General features: G+C 43.3%; 1 long non-coding RNA gene across 1 annotated transcript in view; it reads left to right on the top strand.

Moving 5' to 3' along the window:
- The window catches only part of LOC118569587, a 35527-nt gene that overhangs the window by 856 nt on the left and 20434 nt on the right, over positions 1-14237 (top strand). The window lies entirely within an intron of this gene.

The raw sequence follows: 14237 nt of genomic DNA, 5'->3' as shown, positions 1-14237 counted from the left end.
CAACAGACAGGTTGCCAGAACCTAAACTCTTAAGTGTGTCTCTGAGAGCTCAGGTTTTGAGCTTGGTTCCTGCCTGAGTCTCTCCTTGTCTCTAAGGCAAATCCTTCCATCTGGTAAGGGTCCTGATAGTCTCCCAGGGAATCTGCAGGCTACTCAGCGCTGTAGCTGTATCTATCCTAAGATCCCTAGGCCTGCAAGGTGGCCCCAGGTCTGTTCTGGGAACACTCAGCTCTCTGGTGGTGGTGTTTTTCCTTTGAGGCAGATAAAAAATGTCCAGGCTATTATCAGAAAGCCTGTTTGAGATTCCAAGCTTGGAGACTGCTCACTGAAGTCCGGTGTTTGGGTATCACTCTCGGAATGGTTTGCTCTTGGCCACGTGAAGAAATACCTATAACATCACTAGTCTGGAAGATGACACCATTGTGTACCAAGTAATCATTCGGCTGCTTTCTCGGACATCATGAAAGCTCTGTAGAAAATGTTAAATATATAACATCCTCATTTTAGATAAAAAATGTGTTTGTCTAAAGACTTAATGTCCAGAAAGGGTAGTGGTTAAAATGCATTTCCAGTGTATATTATTACTGTGTGAATTTTAAAAGAAAACGGTCTTGTCTGTCTATGCCTTTCCTGTCTCTCTCTGACTTCCTGTTTCTCCTTGTCTCCGTCTCTGTCTCTCTCTTCCTTCCCCTCCCTCCCTCCACACAGTCATACCTGTTCTAGGCAAGGTTCTTATCATTTCTATTTGAGGCATAACAAATCACGCAGAGGTTAAATGACTTCATCAAGTTGGGCCCGTGTCCAGTCAAGGCTGGGCGAGGGCCAGTGATATAACTGATGAGATCATATCAAAACAAAACTGTGGAACTCTTTTTTTCCAAAAGTAAGGAAAACTGGGGGCATAGCTCAGTGGTGGGCCACGTGCCTAGTGTGTACAATGCCCTGAGTTGAATCTCCAGCAACCCAAAAAAGAAAAAGTGTCATTAAAAAAAAAAAAGATAAATACAAAGGCTTTGTAATTTTTTTATAATTTTATTATTTTTAGTTATGTGTATTCATGTGTATGCACATGCATATGAGTACTGAAGCTGTGGAGGCCGGAGGATGTCCTGGAGCTGGAGGCTGTGAGTCACGTGACACAGGTGTCAGGAGCTGAACTCAGGACTCTGTAAAAGCAGTGTGGGCTATTAGCTGCTAAGCCCTGACTTTTTTTTCCCTTAAAAAAAAAAAGTCTGCTTGTTTGTAAATGCCATAATAATAGTGATGCATGAGAAACATGTATACAATACATAATATTTTAATAATATATTGCTATGCTGGTCATGAGAACATTACTGAAAATTCATTTACGCCACCAAATTAGACTTACCACTGCTTCAGTTCCGATTATAACTGAAATTACAACTTCAAGAAATACTTGTAATTTTTAGTTTTAGTTTCTTCCCCCCTCCCCTTTTTTTTTGCTTATGTAATTATTAGTGGCACTGTTGATAGTATTTTCCCTTCTTTTTTTAAACCTAAATATTTGTTGGGGGGGACATATTTATTATTTTAAATATTTTTGAGGGTATAGCATATGATGTTAAGGATATTAATATAGTGTTATGTGACCAGCACCAGGACTATCTCCAAAGCTTTTTTACTCCTGATGTCCAGTTTTCCCAGCATCGTTTGTGGAAAAGGCAGTCTTTTCTCCAGTCTAGCTTTTGTAGATTTGTCAAAAATCAGGTGACTGTGGTCCTGTAGAGTTATATCCATGTCCTCCATTGCTCTGGGCATCTGTGCTGGCACCGTGCTGTTCTTATTGTGTTAGATCTGTGGCATGACTTGGACTATAATGATACCTTCACAGTGTTCATTTTTATCAGCATAGCATAGGCTATCCAGGGCCTTTTGTGATTCCACATGATTTTAAGGGTTTTTTTGGTTTTGTTTTGTTTTGTTTTGTTTTTTGTTTTTTCTATGTCATTAAAGAATGACCCTGAAATTTTTATTGGGATTGCACCACATTTGTAGAATGCTTTTGGTAGGGATGGCAGTTTTTACAATGTTAAATTTCCTGATCCATGACTATGGGAGGTCTTCTAGTGTCTTCTATACTTTCTTAAACTTTTCATTGTTGAAGTCTGTTCTCCTTGTTTCTTTTTCCATTGTTACTTGTATATATGAAAGCTACTGAGTTTGTATTTTGTATTCTGCCACTTGGCTGAAAATGTTGCTCAGCCTCAAGAATTTTCTGGTCGAGTCTTTAGTGCCTCTCAGGTTTGGGTGTCTATCATCTGCACATAGGGATACTTTGACTTTGTATCTCCTTTATTACTTCTCTTGTCCTGCTGGTCTGGCTAAGGCTTGACTTGCGGCACTACACTGAACAGAAGTGGAGAGAATGAACACTCTTGTCTTGTTCGTGGTCTAGTGGGGATGCTTGCAGTATTTCTTCAGTTAGCATGATGTTAGCTATAGGCTTTTCATATATAGTCTTTATTATATTGAGATATGATCCCTCCATCCCTAGCCCCTCCATGACTTTTTAAAATAAATTTTAAAAAATTATTTACTTTTATTTTATGTGCATTGGTGTTTTGCCTATAGGTCAGATCTTTGAGTTACAGACAGTTATGAGCTGCCATGTGGGTGCTGGGATTTGAACCTGGGAGAGCAGTCAGTGCCCTTAACCACTGAGCCATTTTTTCAGCCCCCCTCCATGACTTGTAATGTGAAATGATACTGGATTTTGTCAAAGGTCCTTTCTTTATTTATTGAAATGATTAAGTGATTTTTGTCTTTGAGTCCATTTATGTGACAAGTAATGCTTACTAACTTCTGTGTGTTGAAACATCCCTGCACTTTTATGGAATGAAGCCAACTTGATCATGATGAATGATACTTTTGATGTGGTCTTGAATTTGATGTGCCATTATTTAGAATTTTTGCATCTATGTTCATCAGGGAGATCAATCTGTAATTTTCTTATTTTGTTGTATCTTTATCTGGCTTTGGTATCAAGGTAATACTGGACTTAAAAAATCATTTTGAGCTGGGCGGTGGTGGTACACGCCTTTAATCCCAGCACTCAGGAGGCAGAGCCAGGCGGATCTCTGTGAACAAAGTGAGTTCCAGAAAAGGCACAAAGCTACACAGAGAAACCTTGTCTCGAAAACAAACAAACAAAAAACATTTTGAAGCTTTTCTTTCTTTTCTGTTTTACAGAATGACTTGAGTAGCATTGGTGTCCTTTTTAAAAGTCTATTACAATTCTTCAGTAAAGCTAACTGACCTGGTTTTATTTTGTTTGCTCTGTCTGTGGTGATTGAGAGTTTTGCTGGGTATAATAGTCTGGGTTGACATCTGTGGTCTCTTAGTGTCTGCATAACATTTGTCCAGGACCTTCTGGCTTTCATAGTTTCTATTGAGAAGTCTGGTGTTATTCTGATGGGTCTGCCTTTAGATGTTACTTCTGAGCTGGTTTTAATTGGGGAAAATTATTACTGCTTCAATTTCATCCCTGGTTATATATGTAGTTTGATTTTATTTCATATTGATTTAATTTTTGGTAAGTCATATGTGTCTAGAAATTAACCCATTTATTTCAGATTTTTCCAGTTCAGTGGATGATAAGCTTTTATGGCATGTCCTTATGCTTTTCTGAATGTCATTGGTATCTGTTGTAATGTTTCCCTTTCCATCTTTAATTTTGTTAATTTGGGTTTTCTCATTTTCCCGTCTAAGTTGTCTAAGGGTTAGTATCTCTTATTTATTATTTCAAAGACCCAACTCTTGGCTTCATTGATTTTCTATGTTTTTTATTTTTGTTTCTATTTCCTTAACTTTGGCCCACATCTTGATTATTTCTCTCATTCTACTGGTGTGGGTTTAATTTCTTGTTTTTCCAGGGTTTTAAAGTACATCATTAAGATATCAATTTGAGATCTTTCTGATTCCTTTTTCTTTTTATAGGCACTTATCGATATAAAGATTTCTCTTAGGACTTCCTTCTTTTGTGTCCCATTGAACTTAGCATGTTGCATTTTTATTTTTATACCATTCTTGAGAGTTTAGAAATCTCCTTCATTTCTGCAGTGACCCATTCACCAGTCAGTAGTGTGCCATTCAGTCACTTCATCTACCTCTATTCCACTGTGTCAGAATTCAATGTCATTCCTCTCACTTTATCTACTACCTCTATTCCACTGTGTTAGATAGAAATCAATGCCATTCCAATTTCCCTATGCTTGTGGAGATTTGCTTTTATCCTAATATGTGACCTATTTTGGAGAAGGTTCCATGGACTGCTGAGAAGAATGTGAATCCTTTAGTATTTGGATGGAAAGTTCTGCAGATGACTATAAAATCCATTTGGTCCATGATGTAATTTAATTTGAATGTTTCTTTGTTGATTTTTTTTGGATGGCCTGTTTCTTATTGAGAATGGGGTATTGAAGTCACCCACTGTTACTGTTCAAGGTTAGTCTGTGACTTTATATTTAATAATATTTATGAAATTTGGTGCATTTGTGTTTGGAGCATATATGTTTAGAATTCTCTCTCTCTGTCTCTGTCTGTCTGTCTGTCTGTCTCTTTCTGTCTGTCTGTCTCTGTCTCTCTCTCCCTCCCTTGGAGGGTTTCTCTGTAGACCAGGCAGTCATGGAACTCACTCTGTAGACCAGGCTGGCTTCACACTCACAGAGATCCACCTGTCTCTGACTCTGGAGTGCTGGGATTGAAGGAGTGCGCCACCACCGCCATGCCCAGTTTGTTAGGGAAAGTTTTATTTCCCCTTCAATGATGACAGATAGCTTTGCTGGGTATAAAAGTCTGGGTTGGCAGCTGTCATCTCTGGGACTCTCTAGCTTTTGATGTTCCAGTTACCAATCTACTGAGGCTCCTTTATATGTGACTTGGTGTCTCTCTCTTGTCACTTCAATATGCTTTTTGTTGTTGTTGTTCAGTGTAGTTAGTTAGTATTTTATTCTTCCCTGGTCTTGGGGTATTTGATATCTGAAATACCTCCTGTTATCTTGGTACTTAACTCTGCTCTTAACTCTGGGATATTTTCTCTTATGATTCTTTTGAAAATGTTTACTATGCTTTTGGACAAGATTCTTCTTCTATGACTATCATCCATAGGTTTGGTCTTTTCACTGTTGGGATCCCTACTGGTATCTTATTTTACCCCTGTCTTAGTTTGATGTTACAGCCCTTCTGCCTTGCCTTCAAGCTCAAATATGCTGTCCTGTCTTGATCCACCATTGCTGACACATTCCACTGTTTTCTGTGTTTTAATCTCTTCCTATGTTTTGCTCCATCTCCAGCATTTCAGGATGGGTTTTCTTCAACAGTTCTTTGTTGAATTCCTCTGTCTTTAAAGAATTTCCTTTAACATTTATTGATTTGGGAGAGGGGCATGCACATGCCACTGTGCACCTGTGGAAGAAGTCAGAGGCTCAGGAGTCTGTCGTCCCTTCCATTGTGTGGGTTCTGGGGATCCCACTCAGGAAGTCAGACTTGGCACCAAGCACAACTACCCACTGAGCCATCTCACTGGCCCCTGAACTTGGTTTTCTTACCTTGTGTCATTTTTCTTCCTTCTTCCAGCTGTTTCTATTCCATTGGGGTTTATTTTCTTCTTAGTTTTTTTAACATACTTGAAATTGTTATTTTGAGTTCTTTGGGATTTCACTTAGCTCTCATTAGATTCCATTACCGTAGACATAGTGATTTTGGGGGGCATTGTCCTGGTGTTAGTGCTTCAGGTGTTACTGTGTTGGGATTATTTTAGCCAGTGTTATTTTAGTGGCTGCTAATGAGATGTACTCTTTCAGTTTAAATATTGGCAAAGTTTGTGTAAGGCTCGCAAGTGGCAGAGCTGAGAACGGTTCAGAGAACTCAATCCAGGGGTTGGTGCCCGGTGTAAAGTTTATATTATTTTCTGAGTATTAACTGGAAGGGCACCCACAGCTGTGTGACATCACCACTATGCAAACTCACACTAGCCAATGAACAGCAGCAGCCTCTTTAACTCCAATAACTGTTGGAGGATCAACACCCAAGGGCCATATGGTGTCTGCTCAGATCTCAGTTAATAAGGTTAGGAGTGGGAGTAGAGAATGCTGGGTAAGGATAATGGGAAGTAGATTGACTTTGAAAAGGAAAAACCGAGGCTAGTAAAGTAGCAGAGGGGATGGTTGGGATGCTGTTAGGACCCACAGATGACAGAGATGGTTAAAGTTATGGAAGGGTCTTATTAAAAAGAGGGAAGGAGGGGTTGGGGATTTAGCTCAGTGGTAGAGTGCTTGCCTAGCAAGCACAAGGCCCTGGGTTCAGTCCTCAGCTCCAGAAAAAGAAAGAAAGAAAGAAAGAAAGAAAGAAAGAAAGAAAGAAAGAAAGAAAGGAGAAAAAAAGAGGGAAGGATACAGATGAGAGAAGTAGACAAAAGAGAGCAAATGCATGAGGTATCTGAGACCATAAGAATAAAACACGCCTTGTAGTAAACAGCTGTGTTAAAATGCATGCTGTGGATATCGCTCTGTATAAATAAAACGCTGATTGGCCAGTAACCAGGCAGGAAGTATAGGCGGGACAAAGAGGAGAATTCTGGGAACAGGAAGGCTGAGGCAGGAGATGCTGCCAGCCGCCACCATGAGAAGCAAGATGTAAAGTACCAGTGAGCCACGAGCCACGTGGCAAGGTATAGATTTATAGAAATGGGTTAATTTAAGATATAAGAACTAGATAGCAAGAAGCCTGAGCCACATGGTCATACAGTTTGTAAGTATTATAAATCTCTGTGTGTTTACTAGGTTGGGTCTGAGCTGCGGGCTTGGCGGGTATTGGTGAAATTATTCAGGCCACTCCACGTAGTTAAAAGGGAGGTTTATTTTGTGGGGTAACTTACAAATGAAGGGATAGGTTGTAGGGTCTGGCAAAGGTATGGCTCAGTCCGGCGGTGTTCTCTGGAGAACTCTGCTGGGTCTACCTCCAGCGTCCAGGGTCCCAGAACCAAGAGATACCTCTCCTCTCGATCCTGGGTCTTCAGCGTCCTCCCTCAGCCCCGCCTTGTGGGCGTGACCATTACCGAAGCCTCAATGGGGGTTGGAACTTCCAGGCCATTGCTGGGATGGCTACCCACTGCAGGTGGGTGAGAGAGATTTGTCCTGACCGTGGACCATGCAGGACTGGAGAAAACTCCAGCTACAAATACAAATGCATGAGATTTGTGAGACCACAATAATAAAACAAGCCTTATAGTAAACAGCTGTCTCAAAATACAAACACAAAACTGTCATGAGACATGCACATACGAGGAGACATTCTGTAATAGAAAAAGATAACAAAACTACACTTTACAGAGTGAATGGCTGGCACAGCTGTGTGATTTGAAACGCAGTGTTCTCGGATCTCTATGTCTCCAGCAGGCTCCAGGTGGCTCTGCAGGGGAGGGGAGGTCTACATTTTTATATGTGTGCACATCTCACTTCCTTAATGCTCTTCCATCTGTTTGAGCTGTCCTTGATTGCAAGACGAGTTTTGAATTTTGAAGCTATGACTGTAGGACTATTTGTCTCTTCAATTCTGTCAATATTTACTTTATTTTTTCCATGCTGCGATGTTAGGCAATTGTGTTTGTATTGATTTCATCTTATTGAAGTGGCTGCTTTATCAGATATAATGGCCTTCATTACTTGTAATAGTTTGTTACCTTTTCACTCTCCTTACATGAGCCAAATAGGAATCCCATTATAACAGATCAAGGACGTTATAGTCTATTCATCTCTGCATTGGATATTTTTCTCAGTCTTTTCATTTTCAAACCATTTTTGTTTTTAGACATAATTCCCATCCCCTTTCCTTTTGAGACAGGGTCTAACTATGTAGCCCTGTGTGGCCTGGAACTTTCTATATAAACCAGGCTAGCCTTGAACTCACAGAGATGCCTCTGCCCCCTGAGTGCTGGCATCCAGGCATGTGACGTCACGTCCAGTACTTTTTTTTTTTAGTTTTAATCATATGATGTGTGTATGTGAGCCGTCATCCAGTGTGGATGCTGGAAACCGAACATGGGTCCTCTGCAAGAGCAGCATGGACTCTCAACCACCAGGCCGGCTCTCCAGCCCAATGAAAGACGGCAAGTATTGGATCAAGTTGACTTGAATCTGTTTCGCCAATCTTAGCCTTTTGATTGGAGGCCTTAATCCCTCCTCCCATGACTGCTGAGGATCTGCTCTGGCTATGTGCTATTGTGTGTGTCACTGCTTTTTGTCCTTCCCGTCTCCCCCCCCCCCCATTGCTTCCTTCTTTGTGTTTAGTTGATACTTTTGTAATGACACATTTTCATTCCCTTGTCATTGTGCAAACCAGCAGTTCTCAACCTTTGGGGTGTGCATATCAGATATTTACATTATGATTCATGACAGTAGCAAAATCACAGTTACAAAGTAGCAACGAAAGAATTCTATGGTCGGAGGTCACCACAACATGAGGAACTATGTTTAAGGACCACAGCATTAGGATGGTTGAGAACCACTGATGTAGGACCTTTAAGTAATTTGGGAGATTTGTGTATAGCTTACTTTATTTGCAGTTACCAGGATTTTACATAAAATACACTAAAGCTATACTGGAACAGTAGTAGCTCAGCAGCAAGAGGGCTTACTGCTCTTGCAGAGGATCCAAGTTTAGCTCCCGGCACTCACATTGGCCTCCTGACCCTCTGTAACTCCGGTTTGGGGGAATCTGATACCTTCTAGACCTGGCAGGCACATATGCTCAGGTACACGTATCCATACACAAGTATACAAACACACACACACACACACACACACACACACACACACACACATACATATACACACACAGGCACACACACACACACACACACACACACACACACAGGGCACGCACACCTAAAGATACTGAAGCTCTGTCTCAGTTTATCAATATCACAAATTGCATCTCTATCTGGTTTATGCCCCAAAACAAATTTATAATGATTTCCTGGCATTGTCTTTCAAGCCTTTTAGAAAAGTTAAAATCAAAATTAGAAGATTGTATATTTGCCTTCGCTTCATGTCGTTCTGAATGACTGTCTAGATTCGGCTTGTGGAGTCCCTGTGGTGTTTCCTGCAGGTCTGGTCAAGGGGAACGTCTTCCTTCAGCTTTTATTTTCCTAGCAATGTGTTCTTTGCCTCGTTTTTTGAAGGATACTTTTGTCAGCTGTAGAATTCTCAGCGGATGAGAATCTCTTTCTTCTTCCCACACTTGAGATATACTGCTCCTGTTGTCCACTGCAGCCCTCTGCTGAGACACTGCACGATCTTGTTGAGGATGAGCCCTGCTGGGTTCCACGAAGCCCTGCACAACCCTGGTGCCAACTGCTTGGCACTGGGGACTCCTCCCGTGTCCACAGATTGGGTCCCATCACCAATGCTCAGAGCCATGTTCCACTGCCATCAGAATTCACTGATAAAATGTTAAGTTCAAAGCTAACAGCTTTAAAAACATGAAGAAAGCTGGGGGGCTGGGGGGTGGCGCACACCTTTAATCCCAGCACTCAGGAGGCAAAGGCAGGCAGACTTCTGTGAGTTCAAGGCCAGTCTGAGCTACAGAGTAAGTTCCAGATCAACCCAGGATTATGCAGAGAAACCCTGTCTCAAGAAACAAAACAAAATGAAAGAACACGGAGACAGTGGTCTATTTTAATTAGCTTGCAAGGTACACACGACAGACAGGAGACATTCAAAATAAGTTCTTGCACACAGGACAACCTGGCTAGAGGTGGACAGTGATGATGGGGTCTACACAGTACAAACACCCTCTGCTTGCTGGCACCAAGAAGTCAGCTTTTATTTCATTTCATTTCATTTCATTTCATTTCATTTCATCTATTTATTTATTTATTGCATAGGATTTATGTGTGTGTGATCAGTGTTCCATAAGGAAAAAAAAAAACCCAACTGCTTGAGTTTGATTTAAGAAGTATATCTATAAAGCTCAAATAGTACAATTTTGATGTAAACCTTGTCATTTGCTCTAACTTCCCATTGTAAATTTACAAGCAGAATTATGTAAGAAAATAACCATTTAAAGAATTTACAACTTTTAGATTTTACAACTGAAAATGAACATTAAAAGTATAAACCTGGAACACATTGGCGTTTTGTTATATAACGCTTGAAAATATTTTCAAAAACTCCTTCAAACATTTTATAGCTCAGTGTCCAGGCAGGGCTCAGGAGCTTCATTTTACCCCCCTTGACTCAGACACCCAAATCTAAAAACAGAACAGTCCACAACACTTCAGCAGGGCCATAGAAACTGATGGAAGGTTTGTGTTGGTTGCTTACTTATTTAGAGACAGGTGCATATGTAGCCAGACTGGTTTTGAACTCCTGATCCTCCTGACTCTGCTCCTTGGGTGCAGAGTTTATAGGCTGCTGTCCATCACAGAGACATGACATAGAGACACGCCCACACTGGCCCGAAACTTGCTCTCCACCTTTGCATCTCACTTTGAAAGCCCTCCGATACTATTTTCCTTCCCTGCTTTCCCGGTAGACCCGGGAAGAGCGATTGAGGATTTGTATTTGAGTTTATAGCTCAGAATTTTAAGAGGGATATAATCAGGGGAAAACCAAGCCCAAAGTTTTCCCGGGAGCTGAGTCACTCACTCTAGGGACTCTGTCTCAGATTTATCAAGCAGGTGGAGGGCAAAGTCGGCATACAAATGCCAAGGAGGTCTTCCCAGGTTCCTGCATCTTAGTGCAATGGCTTTCCCCTAACGCTACTTGTGGTACCAGGTGTGGGAGCCGGGACCTCCGGGACGCAAGCATGCGAGGCAAGGAGCTGGTTTGATTCCCTTGACCATGGATGGAACTCTGGGCTTCAGGTTTGGAGGCAAGAGCCTTTATCGGCTGACCTTTCCCAGCGGCCCTTGCTTGCTCGTACACAGGTTATTAGAAAGGACACACAGCTCAACAGCCTCAAAAGTTTTATTTCACAGACCCAGGGACACCACCATTTCCGCCACACCTCTATCTCGCTGCCTCAGTGTTGCGAGATTCTCCACTCTTTCCCATCTGGATCCAAATGGACGGCATCTCTGCTCCCAGACCCAAGAGTGTTCTCAACCTACTTTTTTTTTTTTTAAAGTCCAAATAATGGTATTGTCCAGAAAAACTCATGGTTGAATGAATAAAAGAAGGAAAAGAAAGGACATGACTGCTCCTAGGTATGGTGGAGGAGGAGGTTTATTATAGACAAAAGGGAGACAGAGCCAGGGGCAAGGGCATCTGGGAGAGTCCAGAGTGGACATGACCAAGCTGAGCTGGGCCATGTGGGAAGAGGCAGAGGGCAGAGAGGGGAGCCAGGTGCAGCAGCCCGGAGGTCAAAGGTACACCCGGGAGGTCAAAGGTACACACGGGACGGGTAACCAAAATGTCTGGATTATATAGGGAAGAGCCTCTGGGGGAAGGGCAGCCCAGCCCCCGGGCTGGATCGGTCAGGGTAGAGTAGAGGGTGGTGTGTGCCAACCCTCATGCCCTATAACAGGTATGGACTGAAGGATGCTGGGAGAGCCTGAAGGCCAGGTTGCCTTTCATATGTTAAATAATAGGCACCCCAGCTATTTGTTCTGGCTTTGAAACTTAACAGTGGTTTTATTGAAATTACAAAGTTGAGTTGTAAAACCTTATTCTATCTATCACCTATCGATCATCTATCTATCTATCTATCTATCTATCTATCTATCTATCTACCTACCTACCTACTTATCACTCATATGTGGAGTTCAATAATAATGATCATCACTCACTGAACATTGAGTCTCTACATGGCCTGGCACTAAAAATGTTCTGTTTGTACTTCCGGTGGATTTCTCAGAGCTGGGTACAGTAGATATTGTCACCACTGTTTGTGGGGAAGCACAGTGAGGCATGCCCACAGGCTGAGGGGTTTGAGGTCAGGTTATCCAGTCCAGCCCTGCCTCATTTCCAGGCCTGTTCCTGATACTGCAGAGTGCAGACTCCTGGTCCACGGGTGCCGCCTCAGCACCACTGAGCATCTCACTCCCGTGAGGGGAGGAGTCTCCCTAGAGCAGCAGCTGTGGCTATCCCCACTCCCTCCTGTGCCAAGGTCTGATCCTGGAACCAGGCTGGCTCCAGTGAGCGCCTCTGTTAGCCTGGCTGGAAGCAGCCTAGGAATCGGTTACCCTGGAGCAGCCACTATCAAAAGGGAGATTGTGTATACTCTCCTGGTCCTTTGCCCTGGGCTTGAGAGACCTCTGAGGAGTATTTTTAGAGTATAACCGAAGGCTCCCTGCCAGGTCCTGTAGTAGCTTACCATTTTGGTTTCTCTCTCTCTCTCTCTCTCTCTCTCTCTCTCTCTCTCTCTTTGTCTGTCTGTCTCTCTCTCTCACCTTACAAAGAACTTACTGGCACACCCCCATCCCCACCCCACCCTGCCTCTGCCTTAGGAACTGCTACTGGGAAACTGAAACTGAGACCCCACCCCCCCCATGCTCTACCCCCACCCCTCATCCCCCACCCCCGCCTGTAGTATGAATCTTAAAAGGTCTTATTAATAAGATCAAACCCGAGCCGGGTATTGGGGTGAATGCTGGAAGATCAGAGACACAGAACAAGCCAGTTTCCTCACCTTGCTAGTTCCTCAGGTGATCCTGTTTCCTCAGGCTGGAAGTTTCTGAGTCCTCCTCCACATGAATCTCAGCTGAACTGTGCTCCTCCAAAGCCTGAATGTTTAACCAGCCAAATGCTTAGCTAACTAAATGCTTAACTAACTCTGGTGCCTGGTTTTCACGTCTTATATATCTTTCTACGTCACTCCCTGAGATTAAAGGCATGTGTCACCTTGCCTAGCTGTTTCTACAGTGGCCTTGAACACTCAGAGATCCACCTCCCAAGTGCTGGGATTAAAGGCGGTGTGCGCCACCACCGCCCAGCTTCTGCTAGCCACCATTTCTGGCTCTGTATCTAGTGGCTGTTCTGTTCTCTGACCCCAGATAAGTTTATTAGGGTGCACAATATTGTGGGGAACACAATACCACACCCGCCTCCTAATATTGCACCCTATTTCACTCAGCCCCCCCCACCCCAAGGCAGATCCTTACCCTCTCTATCTCGTCACCCCATCTCCCTGCAGAACAAGAGTCAGCTGGGGCCCTGGGGTGGTGACTCTGAAGAAACACATTTCACTTGACTGACAGGCTTTGGTCTGTCTCTTATTTTCTTTGATCTGGAGAGCTTTGTGTCCATGCACCGGCACTAGAAACTGTGTGGGTGAAATTCAAGGAGAGACTGAGAGGTGAGGCGCCAGGACTGCCCGGGGCAGCGGAGCGGGGACGGGGACTGACTGCAGGAAGTCTGCATCTTCGAACATCTGAAGAAAAGCCAGGACCTTGCCTGTGTTTGCCAAGGGCTTAAGTGAGGAGACCGAAAACACCCACTTCCTGGCTCTGGTTAAAAGGACTAAGATAACTAACGCCCTTAGGAGGCAGTGGGCTGCAGGGGCTGGGGGTACTTGATATTTGTTCTTAAAGTTAACTGTCTCCAGAGTGGCCCGTTGGTTTTCTTCAGCCCTTTGCCCTTCTTCCTCCATTCTGCCTCATGACAGCCTTGCTTGAGTGTTTGAGAGTGGACAGCACAAGATGGTGATGGGAGGAGAAGGCAAAGATGAGACTTCTCTGGATTTTAGGATGTGTCTCTTGCCTGATTATGTTCACATTGACTGTAGTTCCATCTTATCTAGGTCATTGTCCCTCATTACTCCTGGACAATATTTGATAACCATTCCTTTGTACATAGTCTTGTATTAGGTTAGAACCTTCTTATTTAGACAAAAGGGGGAGATGTAGTGGGTAGCCATCCCAGCTTTGACCGGGAAGTTCCAACCCCCATTGAGGCTTTGGTAATGGTCACGCCCACAAGGTGGGGCTGAGAGAAGACACTGAAGACCCCAGTTCCGGATGCCGGGGCTCTCTTGGTCCCTGGGCTCTCTTGGTCCCTGGACCCTGCACGCTGGAGGTAGACCCAGCAGAGTTCTCCAGAAAACACCGCTGGACTGCACCATACCTTTCCCAGAACCTGTAACCTAACTATCCCTTCATTTGTAAGTTACACCACTAAAAAAACCTCCCTTTTAACTAGGTGGAGTGGCCTTAATAATTTCACCAATATCTGGCTCCCGAACAGGGACATGAACCCCGGACCATGCCTTTAATCCCA

The sequence above is a fragment of the Onychomys torridus genome, chromosome 18 (assembly GCF_903995425.1).
Source record: "Onychomys torridus chromosome 18, mOncTor1.1, whole genome shotgun sequence".
Taxonomy (NCBI): domain Eukaryota; kingdom Metazoa; phylum Chordata; class Mammalia; order Rodentia; family Cricetidae; genus Onychomys; species Onychomys torridus.
This window is presented reverse-complemented; position numbering and strand designations above follow the sequence as displayed.